Source organism: Somniosus microcephalus, chromosome 15 (genome assembly GCF_052327205.1).
Source record: "Somniosus microcephalus isolate GS21.2 chromosome 15, FLI_Smic_1.0, whole genome shotgun sequence".
Taxonomy (NCBI): Eukaryota; Metazoa; Chordata; class Chondrichthyes; order Squaliformes; family Somniosidae; genus Somniosus; species Somniosus microcephalus.
This window is the reverse complement of record NC_141001.1, coordinates 81,160,389-81,185,167: the sequence shown is the minus strand read 5'-3', so window position 1 is coordinate 81,185,167 and position 24,779 is coordinate 81,160,389. Positions and strand designations below refer to the sequence as shown.

The 24,779-nt window shown below is 42.9% G+C and overlaps 1 protein-coding gene across 3 annotated transcripts in view; it reads left to right on the top strand.

The window, feature by feature from the left end:
- The window catches only part of LOC147107057 (leucine-rich repeat-containing protein 4C-like), a 1,510,012-nt gene that overhangs the window by 1,318,772 nt on the left and 166,461 nt on the right, over positions 1-24,779 (top strand). The window contains exon 1 of one of the 3 annotated variants that reach the window (XM_086008086.1): positions 127-908. The exons of the other annotated variants lie outside the window; for them this stretch is intronic. The gene's annotated coding sequence lies outside the window, so the exon portion shown is untranslated. Of the gene's footprint in view, positions 1-126; positions 909-24,779 lie in introns of those variants that run through there. 3 annotated transcript variants of the gene reach the window in all.

The window sequence follows — 24,779 nt, the reverse complement described above, 5'->3', positions numbered from 1 at the left end:
TCTGAAGGTGTCAGCCAGAGTGATGATGTTCAGAGGAGAGATCAACTTGTAGATGGCTGTCTGGGAGCATATGCTGTGAGAGAGAGCTGCAAAGGGAGAGGGGGGGGTGGGGGGAAAGTAGAAGGATCCAGCGTGGGGGGGGGAAAAAGGGAATTAGAGGATTGCGTTTAAGGCTGTGTTCCCTCTCTCGGTGCCAAGATCGAGAGAATGGGGGAAAAAGGAGGAATGATGGGGATTAGATTGTTCTACAGCTGAAAAAAGAGGGGGGAACAAACATCTCCGCAGTGGGTTGGGATTGAAAGCTGTGGTATTCTGGATCCAGGCTTAAGATCCGGGAAAAGAACAAAAAGATGAAATTCAGGATAGCAGTGGGCGATCTGATCTCCGATATGAGATGATAGAGAGAAAGAAGAAAGGGAAGAATTAAAAGGCTGCAAGAGAAAAAAAAACCTTACCGCACTGCTTTGTGATTGGAAAATATAATCAGCTCGGTGGAGGAGAAAAAAGTTATTCTGGGAGTAACATTTTTATATATTTTTTTAACAAAATAGAGGCTTGTTGGGATTCAGAAACAAGCGGCTCGGATAACACGTTAAAAAAGATCCTGATTGATTGATTGGGTGGAAAACAGATTCTCCTTGAATGGTGACGCTTTTGAGTTTGGAAGGAAGAAAGAAATATTTTTATTTTTTAAAAAGAAAAGAGGCTGAACGGAAAAGGCGGCGATCGCAAGGGAAGGAACGGAGTGAATGAAGAACGTGCCTTTTGGATATTTCTGGGGGGGGGTTGGGGGGGAAATGCCATGGCGGAAATTGATTTGAAATTGCAGATGTGCGTTTCTGCTGAGACGAGAGAAAAATCTGGGAACTAGGAGAGGATCGGGAAACGGGACCAGGGGGAAATAATCTGTGAGTTCGGCTTGATTTTTTCTGTTTCTGAATGTATGTATTTACTTATTTATTTATCCCCCACCTCCCCTCCAAATAAAGGGGGGGAACTGGAAAAAAATAAGTTTCATTTTGCAAGCTATCTTGCGCCGTTTGGGTTTGAGAGCTAAGGTGAGGGAGGGATGGATGGATTGACTTTCCTCTATAAGAAGCCGCTGGGTTACTGCAGTTTCCTAATGAGCTGTACATGAGACCGGAGGCTGTGCTAAAGCCGGCTTTTAACTCTCTTATCGCTGCTACTACACATAGGCGCCAACTCCAGCTCCATGCAATTCCTTAAAGCGTTAATAAAAAATTTTTAAAAACCTTTGCAATATTCGGCTCAACAGTCATGAGATGCCTCGGGTTATTAAGGTGTTGTTTCCTTTAAGTATTCCTAATATTTGCGCGGTTTTATAAGCGTAGGCATATTTTTTTGTACTGAAGTGAATTAAACATGAGCCTCCTGTGATATGAATTATTGTAAGGTGTGTGTATTTGAAGGGTAAAGTGCGATAAACGGTTGAGTTCCAAAATACCATTACAGCACTTCGTCGCCAGCTTTTGTCGATCAGTTCGCAGCAACAGTGGAACGTGGAGTTTCTTTAGCACACCTAACACTGGGAAATTTTCAGTTTATTTAGTTTTGATACGATATTTGCACTCAATTTGAAATGACTGTTTAACAATATAATCCAAATAGATTGACAGTGCAGGCATCTGTCAGTTTATTAAATATCAGTGGTCATCAAGAATTTTATCCCGTTTACTTATACACTGGAAGCAGTGCTAGACTTGGGAGACTCGCTGAGAAGAAATACTGATCAAAGGCCTGCACTGGCATTCGACATGTTCTCTAGTTGATTAAGAATGTACCAGCCATTGGAGAAAGGTATTCAGTCCCAGCCACAAATAATTCTTTCGTGTTTCTAGAATTATGTTGATCATGAGGAAATGAACGGCACTAATAGTATTAACTGCACATTAAGAAAAAAAATTCTCATCAACTTTCAAAGTGTTCTACAGATTGAGAGTGGTATTAACACTTTAAGAGGTAGTGTGTATGTCATAAACTGCGATTTGTAACTAAATTAACGTATTATTAGGAAATATGCAGAAATATCCACGTCTATGCAGATAAGGTTGGATATTAATGTAATATTTGGCAATAACTATCATATTTGACAGTTCAGCTCCAATGCAATTTAATAACATTTATGATCCTTTAATCTTTTTTAAATATTTAAAAGACTCAATTTGCAAAAATTAAATATGATAAATAATCAAAAAATGTTTATGTTGTTGCATGTTTCTGATTTTCTTATTGAACTTTAAAAAAATGGAAAAGTATCTTGTGTAATATTGTAAATATGGTTACTACTGAAGTTTATTTCACATTTACTTCCCAAGGGTATTCTGTTTTTCTTAATTATTCAGAGTGTTTTAAGATCTCTGGTCCTTTTTTTCATCTGTGTCTGATAAGGATAGCAATTTTTAATTTATAATAATGAGAGCAGTAATACTATGTGAGATATTCTTAATGAACCCTTCAGGGTCACTGTGCACCATTTTGCAGAAATGTACAGAAGTGCATTATGAAAGAAACAGAGAAATACAAGGTTATAATTAATCAGTATTTTTTTCCATAATTATTCTTGGAGGTACCATTGAGGTAAACATTGGAGGCAAGCTGCTTGTGGAATCTATTTCTTCAACTGTTTTTTCTTGTACATGTTAAATGAAATTTCAGGACCACTTTCAGCCTCATAATTAAAACCAAAAGTTTTTTTAAGCTTCAAGGCTGATTAACTTAATTCGTGCTTACTCTGCACATGTGCTTAGAACAAAGCATTGTACAATTTAATTTTGTGATATTCATAGAGTTAATCTTGTTTGACTTTATTGAATTTGCTCGCTTATGCTGTTAGTGTGCTCAGCATAATTTATCAGTACATCTTCACTGCTGTAACATATGTGACCTATTTCTGGACTTCCTTGGTCTGCCAGCACATCATAGAGTACAAATTAGAAAACCCTTTAGGCCATTTCTATGCTGTGTCCAGGCGTGAATTCCGGATTGATTCCACAATAATACTCACAGCATCACAATTCATTCAGGGTAATTTGGTAGTCCTATTAATGATATTCTATCCACATTAATGGCGTTAATACTTCAGACTTAAGGCATCACACCACCAACCCAGAGATTATGGAAGCTGTTGGTCTCAATTCTAATTCTTTAAAATGGATTTATTTTGTTTTAAATTCTCTTCAGAACTTTGAGTGACTTACAGTTTTTTTTGCCATTAAAGTACTTCCTACCCTTTTGTTTGATGGAAGATAAGTTGAACTTACAGTCTTAACTGTAATCGGCATGCTTGTGAAATTTCTCTAAGGCAGTGTGGGTGACCTGGAATGAGAGATGCATGTTTTGGATATTCCCCTCCCCCTTTCCTTTATTGTGCAATTAATTGTATTGACATCTTGATGGGAAGCCTGAGAGTATAGGTGATGTAAGTAAAATATCTTGATTTTAGCATTATCTAAAGAGGCGAAGGGATTCTATGTTAGTGTCCTTACTACAAAGTTGACTACCTGCTCTCTCAGGTGGATGTAAAAGATCCCATGGCACTATTTCGAAGAAGAGCAGGGGAGTTATCCCCTGTTCTGGCCAATATTTATCCCTCAATCAACATCACAAAAAACAGATTATCTGGTCATTATCACATTGCTGTTTGTGGAACCTTGCTTTGCACAAATTGGCTGCCTCGTTTTCTACATTACAACGGTGACTACGCCTCAAAAGTACTTCATTGGCTATGCTTTGGGACATCCTGAGGTTGTGAAAAGCGCTATATAAATGCAAGTCTGTCTTTTTGAGCAACAACATCCAGCAGCATGAGGTGATGGGGCCTCGCATATTTCAGGATTTGAATTCCAAGGCACGATTATTAGAGAAATATTATTTCTTGATCTTACTGAGGTAAATAGATGTATGCTTGATACGGAGACCCTTGAGGACTATAAGATGGAAATCTTGAACACTAAAAAGTTATATCTTATTCATATGGAAACTCTTTTGCTGAGGTTATGGAATGTGCTCTTTCAAATGAAGTACTACAATTTTTCTTGTTATTGTCCGTGTCAAGATAATTTGTGGGATGAGTCAAAACAAGGGAGGAATGGAGGTTAGATTGTATATTGATCAGCCCTCACTTAAAGCCTTCCTGGATGACAATCTATTTATTTTCTTACAAAACCTCTTGTTTATTAGGGAGGCTCAATGAATCCAATAAGGAATTCAGGGGAAACTTCTTTACCCAGAGAGTGGTTAGAATGTGGAACTCGCTACCACAAGGAGTAGTTGAGGCAAATAGCATAGATGCAGTTAAGGAGACGCTAGATAAGCATATGAGGGAGAAAGGAATAGAAGGTTACATTGGTGGGGTTAGACGAAGGATGGGAGGAGGCTCATGTGGAGCATAAACATCGGCATGGACCTGTTAGGCCGAATGGCCTGTTTCAGCGCTGTAAATGCTTTGGGGGAAAAATTGAGTCACGCCCTCGCAGCCGAAATTGAGTGGTAGCGCCCCAAGAGGGAAGCGGGGTGCTACTGGAAGCACCCCGTCTCCCTCTTGGGGCGCTGCGAGGGAATATCGCGATGCTACGTACTGTGATATTGCTGGCCGTCCTCCCCTGCTTAAAGGGGAGGGGCCTTGCGCAGTGCGACCCGGGACTCAGCTGGGCCACCGGGATCAGAGTGCCGGCAAAAGAGCCCAGCACTCAAGAGAAGTGCTGGGCTCATGGAGTGCAGCCGGCACTCCGGGGGGGGGGGGGGGCGGGAAAGGGGGGGTGGGTCAGGAGGCCGGGGACGGCAGTGGAGGCAGGTGCTGGCAGGCGGCCAGCAACAAAAATGGCCGCCTGGTAGCTCGCCTTTAAATAGCACCACCACAGGTAGGCCCCCCTGACCCCGTCGGACATAGCGTCTGGCGGGAAGTCAGGGGGCGCTACCGAAGATCGTGGCTGGGGTGCTGCGCACGGTGATGACGTCATTGCCGGCGGCGCAGGGCGCTAATGGTAGTGCCATCGCTAACCTCCCTCTTAGGGCGCTAACGAGAGGTGCAAAGCAACCAAATTTTTCCCCCTTTGCTAATTGTGGGAACCAAGGCTACTGGTGACACTAAGACTGTTCTGCCTAAGGACAATCCACTTGCGTGATGAAAACCAAATATTATTCTTGATAAGGGGATATCATTGAGGAGGAAATCTGTTACAGATTTCCGATCTGTTCCAAATATTCTCTTGGACTCTGTATCACTGGTCTCTCCTGTAAGCAGATCCTGCATTCCTTACGATCATGAGTATACCTTTACTGTGCCGTATATAATCATATGATAGCATGTATCAGGACTATAACAATGAAAGCCCTGTGTTATGTGAACTGGATATCAGCATGTGTGACAACTTGCGCTTCTCCAATCATACTAAAGGCAGAATGATTAACACTTTAGACGAGGCCAGGTGTGAATCATCAAACTGCTTTACTTTACAGTCAGTAAGTGAACATACAGCTTAACAGTTATACTAATTCTCACTTTTCTTCAACTTGATTGAGTCCCTTCTCATTATGTAGGGGAAAAAAAGCATGCCACACACTCCCTGTTAGCAGCCTAAATATCACCTTCTTGGTTAATCATCTCTCTGATTCTGACCAGTTTTGGAGTTTAACATTAGAAAGCTCTCTCTCGTTAGGTCAGGCTGCCTGCCCTGACTTTACCAAGCTGCTCCAGACCATTGTGTATACTTGACCTTGTGTTTCCTACCTGGAGATGATGTCGGCACTTTGACCTCTGACTCCCGCCCTGGTTAAGGTCCCCTGGCAACTAACCCCCACTGAGCTCAAATGAACAGGCCTATCCCAACAGTAATAGGTGTGGAAGATCATTGGACTGTTCAATGAATTTCCTTCATCTCAAGCAATCTGAATAGATGCTTCATCTGGTTTCCAAATCACATCTCCCTGAACTGTTGTTCAGAGTTTAACCTCCTGAGAGTAAAATGTAACTTAATAATGGTAATATTTTAATGTAAAGTAGTTCAAACAGTTGTGGAAGAGTCATCACAGGATGCAGCACAATAGAGAAATCCTTTGGACTATGGACACAACGAGCACTATGATCATTTTACAGCACAATTGATGGTTCCAAGAAGAGTTAAGGAATCTTTTGATGTCTGGGTGCTTGGGTACAATGAAGAACTACTGAGGTTAGTCTTCAGTAACAGATAATCCTTGAAATTAATAACCTTTGTAGAAAGGGATTGTTTTGGGAGCAGAAGTTTAATGGCTTTACATTGAGCACAGGATGCATGCCCTGAAGCCTCAATATTATAAGTACTGAACACAAACAACCTTTAAATTATGCAGTGTAGATCTCGAGCATCTTAAACGTGATTCAAAACTATGACTGGAAAAAGTGGAATTGAAATAATAAATTAAAATGTGGGAGCCATCCTTTAACAAATGCAAGAAAAGAGATCTGGATAATTTTGCACAGTCAATGATAAGTTGTCCACAAGACAGGTAGTATCAGGCGAAGCATCTGAGAAGGCGTCGAACACCTCGAGTCTCTTCGCCAGGAGCAAGCGGAAGCCAAGCGCAGGCAGCGCAAGGAGCGCACGTCAACCCAAGCACCCCACCCACCCGCCCCTTCAACCACCGTCTGCCCCACCTGTGACAGAGACTGTAGGTCCCGCATTGGACTCATCAGTCACCTGCGAACTCATTTTTAATGTGGAAGCAAGTCATCCTCGGTTCCGAGGGACTCCCTAAGAAGAGAAGAAGAGTAGACAATGTGGTGAAGAAAGTGATGTTAGCAGATTCTGGAAATTAAAATGAGGGAATAATACAAGCAACTTTAACTTTCGTAGCTCAGTATGAAAGAGAAGATAAAGGACTTAGGCCTAGAAATTCAGTATAGCCACGTTTGGTGCGCTACGGCCGGGTGGCCGCTAAAGTTTGCGCCTGGCGCAACTTCGCGCCACCTTCGCCGATATTCAGTGGCATCGCCCCAAGAGGTTGCTGCTGCGCTAAAACAGGCGATGCACGACTATCATTAGGCGCTAAGCCGGCGGCCCGGGGCGATACCCCCGAGGGCAGGCGCAGCGCAGGTTCGGCGAGTTGGTGATTGACGGCAGACACTCTGGCGCCGGTGAGCTCTTAAAGGGGGAGGGTGGATTTGTTTGCCTGCCACGCCCTGCACACTGCAGCCCTGAAGCAAGGCCTGACCACTGCTGCTTGATCTGTACAACGCCCAGGACTATGGAGAAGGCCAACGTTTGCACCCATTGCAGCCCCCATTATATGTTTCCAATCAATGCTATGGCTCTGAAGTTAAAGACAAGTGCAAAGCTGTGGCTTGAAGCCACAAGTACCTGTGCGAGTGTTGAGCCAAACCAGAAAGCTCTCTACCTTTGTCTCTCTGCAAAGATCCATCTCTCACAAAGAAGGAGTGTTGCAAAATGGCTGCCATTTCTACTGCAGGAGGAGTGCCCTTTAATTTGCACCCCCCTCGCCCCGCAGTGACTGGGAACCGTTCCCCTCCACCAGTCGCTAGGGGCGCCAGGCGCACAATAGGCCGGCACCACTGAATTTCTGGTTTGGGGCGCACAAAGGGCGTTGCACGATGAAATGACGTCAGGATCTGCGCGCGCAGCTGAGCGCGCGCAAAGGCTTTGCGCCGCCGCTAAATCTTTACTGAAGTTGGGGAGAGGCGCAGATCGCGCTGCGCCCGGCCGCTAGCCGCCTAGCGCCCCACATCTCCTCCTCCTAAGGCGCTAGCGGCTGGCGCAAACAACTGAATTTCTAGGCCTTAGTGTTGTTCCCTGAACAGTTCATGAAGAAGAAAGATCACCCTTGTTTCTGAGGAGCCTCCTGGAGGTCCTGAAAAATTAGCTTTAAGCTTTCAACTCTAGAGAAACTCACTGAGTTGATTGATGGGTTCTAACCATGAAGGCAGTGGCCGCTGTGTGTACCATCTGCAAGATGCACTGCAGCAACTCACCAAGGCTTCTTTGACAGCACCTCCCAAACCCGCAGTCTCTACCACCTAGAAGGACAAGGGCAGCAGGTGCATGGGCACACCACCACCTCCAAGTTCCCCTACAATCACACACTATCCTGACTTGGAAATATATCACCGTTCCTTCATTGTCGCTGGGTCAAAATCCTGGAACGCCCTCCCTAACAGCACTTATAAAACACTAGTTAGGCCTCAGCTAGATTACTGCGTGCAATTCTGGTCACCACATTACAGGAAAGATGTGATTGCACTAGAGAGGGGACAGAGGAGATTTACAAGGATGTTGCCGGGAGTTGAGAATCTTAGCAATGAGGAAAGACTGGGTCTGTTTTCCTTGGAACAGAGGAGGCTGTTTCCCTTAGCAGAGGAGTCAAAAACCAGGGGGCACAGATTTAAAGTAATTGGGGGAAGGTTTAGAGGGGATTTGAGGGGAAATTTCTTCACCCAGAGGGTTGTGGGGGTCTGGAACTCACTGCCTGAAAGGGTGGTAGAGGCAGGAACCCTAATCACATTTAAAAAGTGCTTGGAGGTGCACTTGGGATGCTCTAACCTGCAGGGCTACGGACCAAGAGCTGGGAAGTGGGATTAGGCTGGATAGCTCTTTGTTGGCCAGTGCAGACACGATGGGCTGAAATGGCCTCCTTCCATGCTGTAACTTTCTATGATTCTATGAGCACTGCGGGACTACCTTCACCACACGGACTGCAACAATTCAAGAAGGTGGCTCACCACCACCTTCTCAAGCAATTAGGGATGGCCAATAAATGCTGGCCTTTCCAGCGATGCCCACATCCCATGAATGAATCAAAAAAAAGGCTGGTCATCCACATAGAGAGACATTGTATAGTCTGCCAAATGAGCCAGCCACTTTCTGTGGGATTTCTGAGAATTTTTCAATGATGGATGAAAAGCTTTTGCAGATCTTGAAGAGTATCATTGTTAGCCTAACAACTGTCATTGGGAAAATGCTGGAGTCCATCATTAAGGAAGTGATAGCAGGACATTTAGAAAATCATAATATTGTAAAGCAGAGTCAGCATAGTTTTATGAAAGGGAAATCATGTTTGACAAATTTGCTGGAGTTCTTTGTGGATGTAACAAGCAAGGTGGATAAAGGGAATGTGTATTTGGATTTCCAAAGGTGCCACATAAAAGGTTACCACGCAAGATAAGAGCCCACAGGGTTGGGGCTAATATATTAGCATGGTTAGAGGATTGGCTAACTAACAGAAAACAGAGAGTCGGGATAAATGGGTCATTTTCAGGTTGGCAAATTGTCACTAGTGGGGTGCCGCAGGGATTGGTGCTGGGGCCTCGACTATTAACAATCTATAATGACTTGGATGAAGGGACTGAGTGTAATGTAGCCACATTTGCTGATGATACAAAGATAGGTGGGAAAGCAAATTGTGTGGAGGATGCAAAGATTCTCCAAAGGGATATAGATAGGCCAAGTGAGTGGGCAAAAATCTGGCAGATAGAGTTTAATGTGGGAAAATGCGAGGTTATCCACTTTGGTAGGAAAAATAAAAAAGCAAATTATTATTTAAATGAGGAGAGATTACAAAATGCTGAGGTACAGAGGGATCTGGGGGTCCTTGTACATAAATCACAAAGTTAGCATGCAGGTACAGCAAGTAATTAGGAAGGCAAATGGAGTGTTGGCCTTTATTGCAAAGGGAATGGAGTATAAAAGTAGGGAAGTCCTGTTACAACTGTACAGGGCGTTGGTGAGACCACACCTGGAGTACTGCGTACAGTTTAGGTCTCCTTATTTAAGGAAGGATATACTTGCATTGGAGGCAGTTCAGAGAAGGTTCACGAGGTTGATTCCAGAAATGAAGGGGTTGTCTTATGAAGAAAGGTTGAGCAGGTTGGGCCTATACTCATTGGAGTTTAGAAGAATGAGAGGGGATCTTATTGAAACATATAAGATTCTGAAGGGGCTTGACAGGGTAGATGCAGAGAGAATGTTTCCCTCCTGGGGGAATCTAGAACTAGGGGGCATAATTTCAGAATAAGGGGCCACCCTTTTAAATCGAAAATGAGGAGGAATTTTTTCTCTCAGAGGGTCGTGAATCTTTGAAATTCTCTTCCCCAGAGAGCTGTGGAGGCTGGGTCATTGAATATATTTAAAGTGGAGATAGACAGAGTTTTGAATGATAAGGGAGTCGAGGGTTATGGGGAGCGGGCAGGGAAGTGGAGTTGAGGCCAAGATCAGATGAGCCATGATCTTATTGAATGGTGGAGCAGGCTCGAGGGGCCAAATGACCTACTCCTGCTCCTACGTCTTATGTTCTTATATCTTGAAGTAAATATTAAAATGCTGAGCATATGCATGAAAGAACACCAAAAAAGTTTTTGATTAATTCTTTTAAGATGATCCTGTCATTGCAGATGCTAGGAAAGTGCAAATTTGATTTTTTTTGAATCTGTGATTAAAAATGTACAGGTTTCTCAGAAATGAATATTGTTCTGGCACTACTGAATACACATGATAATTAATTTCACTTAATAGATGGAAAGCAAAGACAAGACATAAGAATGTCACAGTTCTACTTCATAATGTATTTGTTATGAAGAGTTTTAATGAAATATTGCAGCCATCATCTGTTGTGTGGCCAAGGGGTTCAGTTTCATAGCCAGGCCAGTTTCGCTGCCATGTTGAGATTAGGGACAGAGGAAATAGGCTGCTCTATACTGATCGATTTAATGTGCAACCTTGCTGATGGTTGGTATAGGTTTTTATGTTGGTGGCAAGGAACATTGGGGATCACAACCTCCGTTGGGACATTTTCTTTTGAAGAGCTGTACAATGGGACCAGGCCTTGTCGTTAAAGCAGCACAGTGGGAAGTAAACAAATAGTTATGGATCCACGCGCATTGTAGTCTCTCCATATTTTAGCTCTCAGTGAGAAAGATTGGGGTTGCTCCTTGACTTTTGGCCTGTTATAACTTAATATAAATAGTTACTAATAATTACTATTCAGTGTAAATATTATTTAACAATGAATAAAAACAAGTAAAAAATTATCCAACTTCACCAATTTGCATTTATATTGTGCTTCTTCCAATAAAGAAATATCTTCACATATTCAACAAGAGGAAGATAAGTGCACTGAAAGTAAAAAGGAAATTTGACACGGGTGGGGGCAGGGATATCAATGGTGTGGTCAAATGGAAGGAGTTTTGAAGGCATAGAGAGATAGGTAGTGTTTTTGGGCAGGAACCCTAGGTGGCAGGACCATTGTTACTGTCGGATTGAGGAACAAGACGTAATCACGAGTGGAAGGAGTGGAGTGACTCTATGGAAAGATTTGAAAATCAGGACAAGGATTGTGAAGTTAATTTGATGGGGATCAAGAAACTTGTTGAACTTGAGAAGAGTGATGGTGAGCTGGATTTTTGTCTGGGAAAGAACATGGACCACAGAATTCTGGATTATGTAGTAGTTCTGGTTCAATAATGCAGAAGCTAAATCACAAAAATTATGTTCAAAGATGCCAGGGATCCAGTTACAACCTTGGAAACATAAAAAGTGCAATGCATTAGTAACACTGCATTAACTATATTCTTCCGAATAACTCAGTGGCCTCGAAATTCACTGGCCTTAGCGCCACTTTTGAGGCGCTAGAGGGCCTAGCGCCGAAGTTATGGCCAGTTTAGAAATTGACAGGGGCCCTAAATCGGCGTTAGGCCGGTAGCGCTGCGCCGGCACCGATGACGTCATCGGTGTGCGCAGCGTCCCGGTTGCCATGGTAACCCGCCCGAACTCGGAAATTGAGTTGCGGCCGCCTCGCCCGTGGCAGCACACTTTTCGGCCCCTCCGACCCCCGCAGACCCACTGCTCGCCTCGCTGACCCTGGTGGGGTTTCCCGACGTCAGGAAGCCCGCACTTGTGTTGGAAAAATGGGGATAATCCTCTTAATTGCCTGTTAACTACCCATTAACTGGCAGTTAAGTGGCTGTAATCTCCTTCCCGCCTCGAGGAGACGGGACCCGGCGCGGGTCGGGTATCTGCCTCCTGGGAAGATGGCACAGAGGTGGGTTGGGGGGGCGGGATGGGTACCTGCCCCCAGATTCTGCCATTTTCCCGGCAGTCCCATCTCCAAATCTACCTCCCCAGGGCTGGCAAAATCGCCCGCTGTAACTCTCTAGCTTGTACACCTGTCCAGGTAAAACTAAACAATGAAAGATTTGGTTCCTGAGGATGTTAATTAATTTAAATATATAAGACTTCTGGAGAGGAGTTTCAATTCTCTACATTTGAGAGTTGAATGTTACTTTTTGACTAGACCCACCACTTATGAACAGAAGCTAATTATGAAACAGCATGAGGCAGAGCCTATGCATGAGTGGACTCAAAGGATTAGCAGTCACCAGGTCATCAATTCCCTAACCCAATCTCCTACCTACACTGTTAAAGTATCTGCATAAGTATTTGAAGGAGAGACATGAGAATTATTGGTATTTCTGTGAGTAGGAATTGATTTTGTAGAATTAGGATCCAATACAATTCTTCTTGGGTCTGAATGCAGAATGATGATGAGACAAATTTAATAAATACAGGATAGGGTTGAGGTAATTTGTTACTTCCTTAGGATTCTAATAGGTGTGAGGAATAAATAAGGGATGAAAATAATTCAATCCTCCACAAAGGGATTGTTCTTGATTTTTTTTTTGTTGAATTAATAGATTTAAGCCCTATACCACAGTGATTGCACCTCACCTATGGAATAACTTTAATTAGTATTGGGTGTTTAAGTTTATAATCTGTTAACCCTTTGTTGGTAATTTTCAATTATCTGATAATGGTAAAATAAGTCTAATCATTAATATTAGTCAAGCCTATAGGAGTAACTTTCCAAGTACACTCTGGCAGCTGTGGATCGCATCTGCTGTCAGCACATTTTGGAAAATTGTGTGATTTTCCGATGTGCATTGGCCAAAGTTATTCATTGCCAGAGCATATTTGAAAAATCATCCCATAGATCTGATTTATATTTTTACTGCATTGAAATAATGTAGTATAATATTGACTGAGAAATCTACTCGACAGTTGAGGACTAATTTAACTTGTATGAAGTTTTAATTATAGTATACTGTATGTTCATTCTTTAACACATGGTGGATAGTGTAGTTATTACATCCAGTCAAGCAAAGGAGTGTACATTCCATGGAAGAACAAGCATGACTAAAGATATGGGGTGACAGAGTATTCTGCAAGTATTTTTCCATTAAAGGTATACTTGCAGACAAGTGTGAATAAGAAGTAGGACTGTAATTTAATTGATGTTACATACCATAGCAGCAAAACATAAATGATTCATGGACAATCTGGACCGTGACATTAGTTTGGTGCCATTTACAATCTACCAATCAGAACCGTGTATATGATATTTGCTAAATACTCAATTCCTTTGTCATTTCCGTGTAGTAATGGAATTAGATTTCAGTCCTGCGCCAAAATTTCAGAAGAACACAGAGCTACAAGTTAGAACATGTTATTATTTTCACCCTAAGCCATTTAAATGTGAATCACGTAAAATATGGAATGTGGGATATACTTTTGCTTTTGTACTGGGAGTTCTCCCCGGTGTCCTGGCCAATAGTTATCCCTCAATCAACATCAATAAAACAGATTATATGGTCATTATCACATTACTGTATGTGGGAGCTTGCTGAGCGCAAATTAGCTGCTGCGTTTCATATATTACAACAGTGACTACACTTCCAAAAAATACTTCATTGGCTGTAAAGTGCTTTGGGATGTCCAATGGTCGTGAAAGGCGCGAGATAAATGCAATCTTTCTTTCTTATACATTTATGGTATAAATAGAGGACAATTTATGATGACAGTAATAATTAAAAGAATACAGAACAAGCTGTAGACTGGCATGGCTGGTTCTAAATTCTATATATTCCATTGGATTAAAAGCCATGTCAATGGTATAAAATGTCTTGCTGAGATATTGTATGGAAGAAATCATTGTCCTACCAATTGACAGTCCCTCCGTCCCCCTCCATTCAGAAAATTCTGCTGGCTCAACTCTGTGAATGAGCCAACGAGTAAAATGGTTTGTTTCTCCAGCCAGCTTAATTGGGTGAGTGGTGTGATCACGCTGCCCTCCACCAGACCAAGGTCAAGATTGTCCATGAAACATTTATGTTTTGCTGCTATGGTATGTAACGCCAATTAAATTACAGTCCTACTTCTTATTCACACTTGTCTGCAAGTATACTTTTAATGGAAAAATACTTGCAGAATACTCTGTCACCCCGTATCTTTAGTCATGCTGGTTCTTCCATGGAATGTACACTCCTTTACTTGACTGGATGTAATAACTACACTATCCACCATGTGTTAAAGAATGAACATACAGTATACTATAATTAAAACTTCATACACGTTAGATTAGTCCTCAAATGTCAAGTAGATTTCTCAGCCAATATTGTACTATATTATTTCAATGCAGTAAAAATATAAATCGGATCTATGGGATGATTTTTCAAATATGCACAGGATAACCTTGGCCAATGCACATCAGGAAAGGATCAACGCTGTTAAAATGGTTTGTTATATGGCAAATGTATTCAATGTCGACAAATATCAGATGTTTAGTACAGGAGAAAGGAACCAACATTGAATGTAACAGAGGGCACTGAACAGAAAACGCAAACAAGTAATTGTGCTGCATTAGCACTGAATACAAATCAAAGCGATGATAATCTTAAAAAAAAAAAAAAATCAACAATGGTTAGATCCCCATCTGGAAAACTCAGAGCACCGGTAAACAAATCATAGAAATTACATTTTACCCTTGAGAGAATAAAGCATAGGACAGTCGCAATAGCTCAAGGTATCAGGAAATCTAATTCGGAAGTTGATCCAAATTGTTCAAAAACTAGAGCGTATGTTGTTCCTTGGCTGGGTGGAGGGCAGCGTGATCACACCGCTCATCCAATTAAGCTGGCTGGAGAACCAAACCATTTTACTAGTTGGCTCATCCATGGAGTTGAGCCAGCAGAATTTTGTAAATGGAGTGGGATGGAGAGGCCGACAGTAGGTAGGACAATGATTTCTTCTATACAATAATGACAACTTGCGTTTATATTGTACCTTTAATGTACTAAAGCATTCTGAGGCACTCACTGTGAAACTACAGTACTGTAAAAGGCTTCAAATTAAGCCTATGGTGCTAGTACAGGACAAAAGTCAACAGAGGAAATTTTAATTCCAGGACAGAACACACGGGTAGACCATCCAGGAGGTGCAGCGAAAGCTCTGACCCATTTTAACAACCAGGCCACATGTAAATGGAGTTGCCGAGCTGCCCACACTGAATGGGTGTCCAGAGGCTGCTCACCGGATTTGGGCTGGCACAACATGGGGCAGCCCGGAGCAAGATAAGTCGTCACTCCTCCTCTTCCTGGCCCCCAGAAAAATAAGTTTTATTTACTTGCCTTCAGTGGGTCTCTGCTTCTGGTCCAACAGCTTCTACCGAGCAGAGTGTCCACAGCGCACTCTCTACCCACTAGGAGAAAAAATGCCCATGGGCTCCTATATTATTAAGATAGCTGCAGGGTGTTAAAATAACAAGTAAGTGCAGTACTTTGATTTTAACTCACGTACCACCCACTTTCCGCTGACTACCCAGTTATATTGACCACCAAATCTCTGTTTCAATAATAAACAAATTACAGTTAAATCTCTCTATTAGAATAAAGACCTCTGGGACTAAAAAAGTTGCAGGTGGATTTTCCCATACTAGACAGATGTTATGAAGCTATTTAAGGATCAAAATTGAAAGGCATAGGATTGGTAGCTTATAAACACCACTGTCTGTAAGAAAACCCAAAGGTCTGCTAACGTTTTAGATTAATTCACACAACTGCCTTCTTCATGTATGTCCTTGGCCAGTTTGTGTGCTTTCCTACATTAGCCTCTGGTTCCCTACTCCAGCAAGATTAAATCCTGCAATTGAATTTATAGCTACGGTATTGGAACATTTTCTGTCTGCTGGTGAGAATGAGAAGGTGAATGATTATCGCAATAGCTTAGAACAGCTGAGTCTACACTATTATCAATACTGATACTATGGTCCAAATTTTAAGAAGATTGTGAGTCTGTCACAACTTTTGAAGGATTTTTTGAAGCATTTAAAGGGGAAATATTTGTTTAGGAGTTTCCATGTAAAGATTGCACCTTTGGGAGTTTTCATGCACAGTATTTTGGTAGATATATCATTTGATTTGCAGGCTCGCGATGATCAAGGTAGCGCCTATTGGACACTTTGGGCGCGATCTTGCCTTTTGGTGCGAGTTGGGAGCGGGTCAGCTGACTTGCGGGTTCTGATCCCGGCCCCAACGACGCCCGACGCACAGATGTAATTTTATGTCAATTGGCCTTGTTAAACCCGCCTTGCGGGCTTGCCGGCCAATTAAGAGAAAGCTGGTGTCAGATGACATCAGTTGATGACACGTCATCTGCTGGTTTTCTGAAAGGGGACACGCTCATTTTTTTTGACAGATGATTTTTCAGTGTTTGACAGCATTGAGGTACTGCCAATCACTGTACAAAGGTGAGCCCTTACACCCTGGCTCTCCAGAGACTTTCTCCGTAGGATAAAACAGATGGCAGCTGCAGGTGAGGTTACAGAAGTGATCTGTCACTAGTGAGAGAGGTTCTCCCAATGAGGTGGGACTACACAAACACTTCAAACCTTATTACCGACAGAAAAGTCTAAATACAGGTAGACTACCCTTTATCCGGACTTCCGAAAACCGAAACCCTCAGGTTTTTTCGTTCAGCGTAATTCATGCGTACGACTTACGCTGAACGAAAAAACCTTCGGTTTTTAGAGGGTTCCGGTTTCGGAAGTTCGGATAAAGGGTAAGTCGTGCGCACGACCCCCCGCGGACCCCCGCCGACCCCCCCCGCGGACCCCGCGAACCGCCGACCCCCCCGCGGACCCCGCCGGCCCCGACAACCGCTGACCCCCCCGCGGACCCCGCCGGCTCCGACAACCGCCGACCCCCCCGCGGACCCCCGCCGGCCCCGACCCCCGCCGACCCCCCCGCGGACACCCGCCGACCCACCTTCCGAAATCCGAAATTCTCCGAAAACCGAAACTCGGCTGGTCCCGAGGTTTTCGGATAAAGGATAGTCTACCTGTACATGATTTTTCAAACATTTTCTTACCTCTGAAACTCACCAGTGTACCATTGGATCCTTCACACCACTTCTGCAGCTGTCATCAATGCACAAACATTACAGTAGACCTACAGTATGCCACACTTACCTTGGCATGCTGTCCGGATGTCAGGAAGCCCACTGTCGACCTGGCAAAATTTAAAAAAGCCTCTTAACTGCCTGTTAACTGCCTATAATCCTCTTCCTGCTGCTAGGTGTCGGGTCCCTACGTGAATCGGGGACCTGACACGTGGGAAGATTTTATGGAGACGGGTTGACAGCTGGTTCAGGACCCGCTGTCAATCTTTGCAATTTTGCCAGCAGTTCCGCCTCCAAACCCACCCCCCGAGCGGCGGCAAAATTCCCCCCTTTATGTACACAAATGTCAGGTATTGAAGCCAGATACTTCTGATGACCATATGAAGAAAACATTTTACCAATCAGTTTCCTGAACTTGCTGTTATATATCGTTCCCGTCAGTCTGTTATAGGAAGAGACTGCAAAAGAAATCCTTTGGTATGAGGAAAAGCAATGTCAGCCTGTCTCAGTATCATTGAGATATCTTGAAAGCTAAGCTTAGTTCCTGTCAAAACAATTTTGAATTCATGGCCCAATTTTGCAGCCAGCTTTAGATTCTATTGAGATGGATGCCTCCTCCACTCTTAAGCCTGTATAAATGTCTGTAAAAGGACAGTTTTACCAGACTGCATCTACTTCTTGGGGGACACTTCCTTGTGTTCAAATCCATTTATGGCCTTGCCCCTCCCTGTCTAACCTTTCCCAGCCTTGCAACCCGCCGAAAACTCTGCATTCGTCCAATTCTGGCCTTGTGTATCGCCCCCTCCCTTTGCTCCACCATTGGCGGCCCTGCCTTCAGCCGTCTAGAACCAAAATTCTGGAATTCCCTCCCTGAATCACTGCATCTTCACAGAATCACAGAATCACAGAAACCCCACAGTGCAGATAGAGGCCATTTCGGCCCATCGAGCCTGCACCGGCACATATCCCACCCAATCCCCGTAACCCCTACACCAACACATATCCCACCCTATCCCTGTAACCCCACGTATTTAATCCCCCTAACACTAAGGGTCAATTTATCATAGCCAATCAACCCAACCCGCACATCTTTGGACTGTGGGAGGAAACCGGAGCACCCGGAGAAAACCCACGCAAACACGGGGAGAATGTGCAAACTCCACACAGACAGTCGCCTGAGGCCGGATTCGAACCCGGGTCGCTGGCGCTGTGAGGCAACAGTGCTAACCACTATGCCACCGTGCTGCCCTCTCCTTTTTTAAAGACCATCCGTAAAACTTACCTCTTTGACCAAGCCTTAGTCCCCCCTCCTAATGTCGCCGCCTTTGGTTCGGTGTCAATGTCTTGTCTGATGATGCTTCGTAAAGTGCCTTGAAACATTTTTCTATGTTAAACACACTATATAAATAGAACTTGATGTTAACACAAGTTTATAACTCAAAAACTGCTGTTAGATTGAGTACAGTTAACATTTAATTGTATTAACTATATGTAAATGCAAGTCTTTTCTTCTTTAACTTGATCATCATAACACAGGAAGAGGGCATAGCAATGTGGAAAATTAGAAATAGATTTTTTTGTTCAGGGTTTAAACACATAACCAGTGTACGCTATGGGAGTTTTTCATTGCATCTAGTTGATATACTTTGAGGATGTTGCTGAGCACAAAATGAAGTATAGATTCATAGAATCATATAGCACAGAAGGAGACTATTTGGCCCACCATGCCTGTGCTGGCTCTTTGAAAGAGCTGTCCAATTAGTCCCACTTCCCTGCTCTTTCCCCATAGCCCTGCAAATTATTCCCCTTCAATATCCAATTCCCTTTTAAAGCTTACTATTGAATCTGCATTCCAGATTATCATAACTCGCTGGGTTAAAAAATATTCTCTGGTTCTTTTGCCAGTTACCTTAAATCTGTGTCCCCTAGTTATCGACACTTCTGCCAATGGAAATAGTTTCTCCCTATTTACTCTATCGAAACCCCTCCTAATGTTGAACACCTCTATTCAATCTCTGCGAGGTGAGGCAGTTGTGTCAGCTGTGGCTCAGTGGGTAGCACTCTCACCTCTGAGTCCGAAGGTTGTGGTTTCAAAGTCCTGCTCCAGGGACTTGAGCGCAAAAATCTAGGCTGACGTTCCAGTGCAGTACTGAGGGAATGCTGCACTGTTGGAGGTGCCGTCTTTCAGATGAGACATTAAACTGAGGCCCCGTCTGTTCTCTCAATTGGACGTAAAAGATCCCATGGCGCGATTTTGAAGACGAACGGGGTGTTATCCCTAGTGTCCTGGCCAACATTTATCCCTCAATCAACATCACTAAAACAGATTATCTGGTCATTATCACATTGCGGTTTGTGGGAGCTTGCTATGCACAAATGGGCTGCCGCATTTCCTACATTGCAACAGTAACTATACTTCAAAAAGAAAAGTATCTCATTGGCTGCAAAGTGCTTTGAGACCTTTGATGGTCATGAAAGTTGCTATATAAATCCAAGTCTCTTTTTCTGTAACCTTCTCTGCTCCAAGGAGAATAATCCCAGCCTCTCCAGTTTCTCTATATAACTGAAGTCCCTCAATGTTAAGTTCTTGAATAGTCAGCTTTCTCTTTGACTGAAGATTCATTAACAGTGGCATGGGGAGGTGAGTGCTGCAATTAAATAATAATGGAGAAGACTAGGTTGAGTCCTTCACTCGGCCTGCTTTTCATAGTCTTGATATAGTAAAGATGGAGCCATTATTACTATTTGCTTGCAGTTTGAACTGTAGGTTTGTTCCTCTGATTCTTTATAGATTCTAAAATTACTGCTGGGTGTTAAATACCAGTGAACAACTTTCTATTGGCATGCGGAAGAGGGAATTGGTTGACACCGGATCGTACATTCAATTCCCTTATAAGGGTCTTCTTAGTCAAGATTGAATTTACTATATTTAGTCAGCATGAAGACTATATTTTAACTGCTGTGACCAAATGTAATTTATAACCTGTTGTGAATGATGGATAGTGGTTCCCTTCAGTTTCATTCTGTTTATTTTGATGAATTGTATTAGTCCAAAAGAAAATGTCACTCCGAGCTATTTGAATGCTATATACAAAGAAACAAAGGATGACTTAGAGTGCACCCTAGTCAAATCTACTGTAAGATCTAATGCAAGCAGGTTTTCAAGATACCAGACCTGCCATGTGGAAGGGAGGTGCCACTTAGTAGCAGCGAGGCTTTCCCGAGAGTAGTTTTTTGGGAGGTGGAGGAAGTGATTTTGTCCTATAAGATTGGCACGTTTTGTTGGAGTAAGTGATTTTGCCCTATAAGATTAACATGTCTTGTTGGAGCAAGTGATTTTGCTTGTAAGATTGGCACGTCTTGTTGAAGGAAATGATTTTGCCCTGTAAGATTGTCACGTCTTGTTCATTGAACAGGGCCAAACAATGCCATGGGAGGTCATTGGATCCAATTTTGCTAGAATGCTCAGTTTGCACCATTTGCAAGGAAAATCTTGACGATGACAGTTCCATCGGTACTCCATGAGCAAGAAAACTGATTTACATTGTTATGGGGAAAATGAATGGAATTGCAGAATATGACCCCACCCCCCCAAAAAAAAGGTAATAATCCTGTAATCTTATGTAATAAAAATGGAATTTGACTTCTTTAGTCAGCATTAACCAGTGGGCCCAATTGTGCGACGCAATCCTCAAAGCAGCAGTAAAAAGAGAGTCCCACGGAATAAAAATGGATTTTGACTTACTCGGTCTCTGTAAACCAATGGCTCTCTTGTGGAATATAATTCATATACACGGGTTAGGAGGAGCAACATCATTCAGTCCATGAAGTATAATTTTTGTAAGACTGTTTCACTTATGGCCAGTGCATTGTTAGAAGTTGTAAACAACTACTGGCACTTTTGCAAGGTCCCATTGACTCACATGCTACTGAAAATGATTATACAGCCATCAGGGCAATTAAAACACAAACCAATCTCAGCAAATCCATTAAAACACTTCTCCTGGACACTCGGCCCTGACGACATAGTAGCAGCCAATAAAAATCATGCACCTAATGCCCATCATGTGACTTCTCAGTCTGTAGGACAAAAATATCTTATCACCATATCAAACCACTGGCAGAATCACCGAATTTCAGAAATATGTTGCTACTCTTATTTCTATTTATTTTTAGCTGCTGCTTTCCTTTAAATCCCACTGTCAAAAACAAATCATGAACCTATCGGATGCATTATTTATTGTAGCAGGCTCAGCAACATGTATTTCTTGGGTATGTAATAGGACTGTTGCATCAGAAGGGACTGAATCAGGAGTTAGTTGGGATTAGTGAGGGTTTGCTGTGTCAGGAGGTTCACAGGAATAGCTTGTATCAGAATTATGTACAGTTTGTGTATATACAGGCTATTCCTGGTAAATATATTCATAGAGTTTGCTCCACATCCTAATGACTGTCTTTCCTTGATGATTGTTACCATAAAGTAATGAATGGTCTGTTCAGTGCCTTTTTAGGTAATGCCTGCAGCACAAAGCATTCTTAAAATAATGGCCCAGAAATTCGGGTCGGGGGCTTCCCGCGGGTGTAAGCCCCCGACCTGCACTTACCTTGCGCGCTGGCAGTTGAGCTGTAGGGCCCCGTGGAATTCCACTCCGGGGCCTGGCCCAGCTGCCGGCGCGCTGTGCTTGCGTGTCCCAGGGGTGTAGTTAGTGCGATGCGTCCCCTGGGATCATGTGAGCCATGGGCAGCCAATCGGAGGAGGGAAAAGCCCATTCATAAGATTGACAGGAAGACCAGTCTAAACTTATGAATACTATGGGCCTCAAAATAGCATTAAACCGTAAAATAATTTTTTTTTTAAATCACACTTTTTCAATAAACTACAAATTACATTAAATAACTATTTTAAACAGTAATTTAAATTTTTGAAAAAAATTATTTTATAAAAAAACGGGGCTAAAAATAAACTTACCTTGCTTTAAAGTATTTAAAAATAATAAACCTGTGGAAAAAATGTTTAAATTTTAATTAATTGACCACTTACATTCTAAAAAGCAGGCCTTACGCCTGCTTTTTAAATGTGTAAATCCTACGTTTGATTTAGTGTTTCAAATTAAAGTAGTGCCACTCAGGGTGATGGAGCGAATCAAGAATTAGATTACTTCTAAAAGTGGCCACAAATTAGTAATTTTATCCCACTGTCTGAAGTAAGTGTCTTGAGTTGTTATGGCTTATAAACAAACTTTCTTAAGTTCTGCCTGAAGGTGTATTATTAGGGGTAAGTGTTGCAGTGATTTTTTTAAATTTTCAAGCAGTGTCGAAACATGTGTTAAGGGCTATTTAAAGTGAAAGGTTATTTTATTCCTAATTTCCGAATTTCATTCTTCAAATCTAGTTTGAACACAAGACTGTAACAGAGCCTACTGTACCTATAACTCTATGTTAAGTTGGTGGAGTTTCAGAAATCAGCATTGTTCGCTGTTCATTGACGAGGGAGACCAGGGCTAGAAGTTTTTCTTAGTAATAAAATGTATTACTTTAATTTTTTTTGGAGTAACAGCAACAGCTAGCAGCATGTAAAAATGGTTTTCTTGCTGGCATTAGCGTTGGCATTAATAATTTAGCACAAAACAGTCGGAGTCAAGAGCAGGTTTGTGAATTTTCAACTGTCTCTTGGCATCACCATGTGGTGTAAGTTGTTTTTTCTTTTTACAACATCTTGTTATTTCCTCTCGAGCACAGCTGGAGTCCGGCAATCCTGCTGAGCATGACATGACTGCAGCCACATGTTCAAACAGCATTGGGGAGGTAGTGTTGCAACAAGTAGAGGTTTCAGTTCATGCAACCTGACCCCTACTCATCTATTGGCTGACCAGCCGACCCCCTCTGTTAAACACCAACAAAGTCCTATGTTTTTGGTTTAACCACTGCCCGGTGGTTATTTAAATCATTTAAACTTTCAATTACTGATACTAGTGGAAATTATTAGGGACAGGATCTGCTATCTGTAATGAGGAAGAAGTAGGAGTTATAAAAAGAGGATAGACTATCACGCTGATACCTTCCTCAAACAATGTATAACTTTCCCTATTGTGGACTCTCCCTGACCCACTCAATCTCCGCCCACTTCAAACGAATCTCCAAGAAGATAAAGCTCTTTGAAATTCCTTGCTGACCCCAAAAGTTAATTATCTAAAGCTTCAGTATATTCATTCAAGGTTACAATCCACACTATTCAACTGACATTGTACAGATGAGATATTAGCACAGGAACCAGCATGCTCTGCTGAGTATTTGCTCATATGTGCCTGTCCTCAATCCTTAAAAACTTCAGTCCCATTCTTGAACAGCTAGTTATGCAGCTCCTTTTAGTAGGATGTAACTGACATATTATTGACTGATTTTGCTGGGGTCTGTACTACATATCTACTACTACATGGGGAGGAGTTGAAAGGCTCTTCAATTCTCTAGTCTCCTTTACTGATTGTTCCTATTGTACATGTTTGCCAGTTTTGCAATCAGATTCCATGTTAAATAACCAGCTAACATCCACATTATACGTCCACATTGTCATTAAATCCGTTGACAAGGGTGGTGCTGTTGTTGTTTGGCGAACCGACCTCTACCGTGCGGAAGCTGCACGGCAACTCTCCGACACCTCCTCCTACCTCCACCTCGACCATGACCCCACCACCGAATTTCAAGCCACCGTTTCCAAGACTGTCACTGACCTCATCTCTTCTGGAGACCTTCCCCCCACGGCCGCCAACCTCATAGTTCCCCAACCCCGCACAGCCCGCTTCTGCCTTCTTCCCAAGATCCACAAACAGGACTGCCCTGGTAGACCCATCATTTCAGCCTGTTCTTGCCCCACGGAACTTAACTCTTCCTATCTCGACTCTATTTTTTCTCCCCTTGTCCCGTCTCTTCCCACCTACATCCGCGACCCTTCCGACACCCTCTGCCACTTTAACAGTTTCCAGTTTCCTGGCCCCAACCACCTCCTTTTCACGACATACAATCCCTCTACATCTCCATCCCCCACCAGGATGGCCTGAGGGCGCTCCGTTTCTTCCTTGAACAGAGGCCCTACCAGTCCCCATCCACCACCACCCTCCTCCACCTGGCTGAACTTGTTCTCACATTGAACAACTTCTCCTTTGACTCCACTCACTTCCTCTAAATCAAAGGTGTTGCTATGGGAACCCGCATGGGTCCCAGCTATGCCTGCCTTTTCGTGGGATATGTGGAACACTCTTTGTTCCAGTCCTACGCAGGTCCCCTCTCTCACCTCTTTATCCAGTACATTGATGACTGTATCGGTGCCGTTTCCTGCTCTCGCCCTGAACTAGATCATTTCATTCACTTTGCTTCCAATTTCCACCCTTCCCTCACCTTCACATGGTCCATCTCCGACTCTTCCCTTCCCTTCCTCGACTTCTCCATCTCCATCTCTGGGGATAGGTTATTGACAAACATTCACGACAAGCCCACTGACTCCCACAGCTAGCTAAACTACACTTCCTCCCACCCCGCCTCCTGTAA